Genomic DNA, 5,265 nt, shown 5'->3' with positions numbered 1-5,265 from the left:
TAGGGTTTCAAACTCGGGTTTCAAATTAGGGGTAGGGTTTCAAACTATGGTTTTACATTAGGGTTAGGGTTTCAAACTAGGGTTTCAAATTAGAGTTAGGGTTTCAAACTAGGGATTCAAATTAGAGTTAGGGTTTCAAACTTGGGTTTTACATTAGGGTTAGGGTTTTAAACTAGGGTTTTACATTAGGGTTAGGGTTTCAAACTAGGGTTTTATATTAGGGTTAGGGTTTCAAACTAGTGTTTTACTTTAGGTTTAATGCTTTAAACTAGGGTTTTACATAAGGGTTAGGGTTTCAAACTAGGGTTTTACATTAGGGTTAGGGTTTCAAACTAGGGTTTCAAATTAGGGTTTGGGTTTCAAATTAGGGTTTGGGTTTCAAATTGAGGTTTTACATTAGGATTAGGGTTACAAACTAGGGTTTTACATTAGGGTTAGGGTTTCAAACTAGGGTTTCAAATTAGGTTTGGGGTTTCAAACTAGGGTTTTACATTAGGGTTAGGGTTAGGGTTTCAAACTAGGGTTTTACATTAGGGTTAGGGTTTCAAAATAGGGTTTAACATTAGGGTTAGGGTTTCAAACTAGGGTTTCAAATTAGGGTTAGGGTTGCAAACTAGGGTTTTACATTAGCGCTAGGGTTTCAAACTCGGGTTTCAAATTAGGGGTAGGGTTTCAAACTAGGGTTTTACATTACGGTTAGGGTTTCAAACTAGGGTTTAACGTTAGGGTTAGGGTTTCAAACTAGGGTTTTACATCAGGGTTAGGGTTTCAAACTAGGGTTTCAAATTAGGGTTAGGGTTTCAAACTAGTGTTTTACATTAGGGTTAGGGTTTCAAACTAGGGTTTTACATTAGGGTTAGGGTTTCACACTAAGGTTTTACATTAGGGTTAGGGTTACAAACTAGGGTTTTACATTAGTGTTAGGGTTTCAAACTGGGGTTTCAATTTAGTGTTAGGGTTTCAAATTAGGGTTTAACATTAGGGTTAATGCTTCAAACTAGGGTTTTACATTAGGGTTAGCGTTTCAAACTAGTGTTTTACATTAGGGTTAGTGCTTCAAACTATGGTTTTACATTAGGGTTAGTGTTTCAAACTAGGGTTTTACATTAGGGTTAGGGTTTCAAACTAGGGTTTTACATTAGGGTTAGGGTTTCAAACTAGGGTTTCAATTTAGGGTTAGGGTTTCAAACTAGGGTTTTACATTAGGGTTAGGGTTTCAAACTAGGGTTTAACATTAGGGTTAGGGTTTCAAACTAGTGTTTTACTTTAGGTTTAATGCTTTAAACTAGGGTTTTACATTAGGGTTAGCGTTTCAAACTAGGGTTTTACATTAGGGTTAGTGTTTCAAACTAGGGTTTTACATTTGGGTTAGGTTTACAAACTAGGGTTTTACATTAGGGTTAGGGTTTCAAACTAGGGTTTTGCATTAGGGTTAGGGTTTCAAACTAGGGTTTATCATTAGGGTTAGGGTTTCAAACTAGGGTTTTACATTAGGGTTAGGGTTTCAAACTAGGGTTTAACATTAGGGTTAGGGTTAAAAACTAGGATTTTTTATGAGGGTTAGGGTTTCAAACTAAGGTTTCACATTAGAGTTAGGATTTCAAACAGGGGTTTCAAATTAGGGTTAGGGTTTCAAACAAGGGTTTCAAATTAGGGTTAAGGTTTCAAACTAGGGTTTTACATTAGGGTTAGGGTTTCAAACTAGGGTTTAACTTTAGGGTTAGGGTTTCAAACTAGGGTTTCAAATTAGGGTTAGGGTTACAAACAAGGGGTTTTACATTAGGGTTAGGATTTCAAACTAGGGTTTCAAATTAGGGGTAGGGTTTCAAACTAGGGTTTTACATTAGGGTTAGGGTTTCAAACTAGGGTTTAACTTTAGGGTTAGGGTTTCAAACTAGGGTTTCAAATTAGGGTTAGGGTTACAAACAAGGGGTTTTACATTAGGGTTAGGGTTTCAAACTAGGGTTTTACATTAGGGTTAGGGTTTCAAACTCGGGTTTAAAATTAGGGTTAGGGTTTCAAACAAGGGTTTTAAATTAGGGTTAGGGTTTCAAACTAGGGTTTTACATTAGGGTTAGGGTTTAAAAACAGGGGTTAAAAATTAGGGTTAGGGTTTCACACTAGGGTTTTACATTAGGGTTAGGTTTTCAAACTAGGGTTTTACATTAGGGTTAGGGTTTCAAACAAGGGTTTTACATTAGGGTTAGGGTTTCAAAACAGTCATTTTACATTAGGGTTAGGGTTACAAACTAGGGTTTTACATTAGGATTAGGGTTTCAAACTAGGGTTTCTAATTAGGGTTAGGGTTTCAAACTAGGGTTTTACATTAGGGTTAGGGTTTCAAACTAGGGTTTCAAATTAGGGTTAGGGTTTCAAACTAGGGTTTCAAATTAGGCTTAGGGTTTCAATCTAGGGTTTTGTTTTAGGGTTAGGGTTTCAAACAAGGGTTTTACATTAGGGTTAGGGTTTCAAACTAGGGTTTTACATTAGGTTTAGGGTTTCAAACTAGGGTTTTACATTAGGGTTAGGGTTACAAACTAGGGTTTTACATTAGGGTTAGGGTTTCAAACTAGGGTTTTAAATTAGGGTTAGGGTTTCAAACTAGGGTTTCAATTTAGGGTTAGGGTTTCAAACTAGGGTTTATCATTAGGGTTAGGGTTTCAAACTAGGGTTTTACATTAGGGTTAGGGTTTCAAACTAGGGCTTATAATTAGGGTTAGGGTTTCAAACTAGTGTTTTACATTAGGGTTAATGCTTCAAACTAGGGTTTCAAATTAGGGTTAGGGTTTCAAACTAGGGTTTTACATTAGGGTTAGGGTTTCAAACTAGGGTTTTACATTAGGGTTAGGGTTTCACACTAAGGTTTTACATTAGGGTTAGGGTTACAAACTAGGGTTTTACATTAATGTTAGGGTTTCAAACTGGGGTTTCAATTTAGTGTTAGGGTTTCAAACTAGTGTTTTACATTAGGGTTAGTGCTTCAAACTATGGTTTTACATTAGGGTTAGGGTTTCAAACTAGGGTTTTACATTAGGGTTAGGGTTACAAACAAGGGGTTTTACATTAGGGTTAGGGTTTCAAACTAGGGTTTTACATTAGGGTTAGGGTTTCAAACTAGGGCTTTACATTTGGGTTAGGGTTACAAACAAGGGTTTTACATTAGGGTTAGGGTTTCAAACTAGGGTTTTAGATTAGGGTTAGGGTTTCAAACTAGGGCTTTACATTTGGGTTAGGGTTACAAACAAGGGTATTACATTAGGGTTAGGGTTTCAAACTAGGGTTTTACATTAGGGTTAGGGTTTCAAAATAGGGTTTTACATTAGGGTTAGGGTTTCAAAATAGGGTTTAACATTAGGGTTAGGGTTTCAAACTAGGGTTTCAAATTAGGGTTAGGGTTGCAAACTAGGGTTTTACATTAGCACTAGGGTTTCAAACTCGGGTTTCAAATTAGGGGTAGGGTTTCAAACTATGGTTTTACATTAGGGTTAGGGTTTCAAACTAGGGTTTCAAATTAGAGTTAGGGTTTCAAACTAGGGATTCAAATTAGAGTTAGGGTTTCAAACTTGGGTTTTACATTAGGGTTAGGGTTTTAAACTAGGGTTTTACATTAGGGTTAGGGTTTCAAACTAGGGTTTTATATTAGGGTTAGGGTTTCAAACTAGTGTTTTACTTTAGGTTTAATGCTTTAAACTAGGGTTTTACATAAGGGTTAGGGTTTCAAACTAGGGTTTTACATTAGGGTTAGGGTTTCAAACTAGGGTTTCAAATTAGGGTTTGGGTTTCAAATTAGGGTTTGGGTTTCAAATTGAGGTTTTACATTAGGATTAGGGTTACAAACTAGGGTTTTACATTAGGGTTAGGGTTTCAAACTAGGGTTTCAAATTAGGTTTGGGGTTTCAAACTAGGGTTTTACATTAGGGTTAGGGTTAGGGTTTCAAACTAGGGTTTTACATTAGGGTTAGGGTTTCAAAATAGGGTTTAACATTAGGGTTAGGGTTTCAAACTAGGGTTTCAAATTAGGGTTAGGGTTGCAAACTAGGGTTTTACATTAGCGCTAGGGTTTCAAACTCGGGTTTCAAATTAGGGGTAGGGTTTCAAACTAGGGTTTTACATTACGGTTAGGGTTTCAAACTAGGGTTTAACGTTAGGGTTAGGGTTTCAAACTAGGGTTTTACATCAGGGTTAGGGTTTCAAACTAGGGTTTCAAATTAGGGTTAGGGTTTCAAACTAGTGTTTTACATTAGGGTTAGGGTTTCAAACTAGGGTTTTACATTAGGGTTAGGGTTTCACACTAAGGTTTTACATTAGGGTTAGGGTTACAAACTAGGGTTTTACATTAGTGTTAGGGTTTCAAACTGGGGTTTCAATTTAGTGTTAGGGTTTCAAATTAGGGTTTAACATTAGGGTTAATGCTTCAAACTAGGGTTTTACATTAGGGTTAGCGTTTCAAACTAGTGTTTTACATTAGGGTTAGTGCTTCAAACTATGGTTTTACATTAGGGTTAGTGTTTCAAACTAGGGTTTTACATTAGGGTTAGGGTTTCAAACTAGGGTTTTACATTAGGGTTAGGGTTTCAAACTAGGGTTTCAATTTAGGGTTAGGGTTTCAAACTAGGGTTTTACATTAGGGTTAGGGTTTCAAACTAGGGTTTAACATTAGGGTTAGGGTTTCAAACTAGTGTTTTACTTTAGGTTTAATGCTTTAAACTAGGGTTTTACATTAGGGTTAGCGTTTCAAACTAGGGTTTTACATTAGGGTTAGTGTTTCAAACTAGGGTTTTTCATTTGGGTTAGGTTTACAAACTAGGGTTTTACATTAGGGTTAGGGTTTCAAACTAGGGTTTTGCATTAGGGTTAGGGTTTCAAACTAGGGTTTATCATTAGGGTTAGGGTTTCAAACTAGGGTTTTACATTAGGGTTAGGGTTTCAAACTAGGGTTTAACATTAGGGTTAGGGTTACAAACTAGGATTTTTTATGAGGGTTAGGGTTTCAAACTAAGGTTTCACATTAGAGTTAGGATTTCAAACAGGGGTTTCAAATTAGGGTTAGGGTTTCAAACAAGGGTTTCAAATTAGGGTTAAGGTTTCAAACTAGGGTTTTACATTAGGGTTAGGGTTTCAAACTAGGGTTTAACTTTAGGGTTAGGGTTTCAAACTAGGGTTTCAAATTAGGGTTAGGGTTACAAACAAGGGGTTTTACATTAGGGTTAGGATTTCAAACTAGGGTTTCAAATTAGGGGTAGGGTTTCAAACTAGGGTTTTACA

This window comes from Vanacampus margaritifer, unplaced genomic scaffold, assembly GCF_051991255.1.
Source record: "Vanacampus margaritifer isolate UIUO_Vmar unplaced genomic scaffold, RoL_Vmar_1.0 HiC_scaffold_25, whole genome shotgun sequence".
Classification (NCBI taxonomy): domain Eukaryota; kingdom Metazoa; phylum Chordata; class Actinopteri; order Syngnathiformes; family Syngnathidae; genus Vanacampus; species Vanacampus margaritifer.
This window is presented reverse-complemented; position numbering follows the sequence as displayed.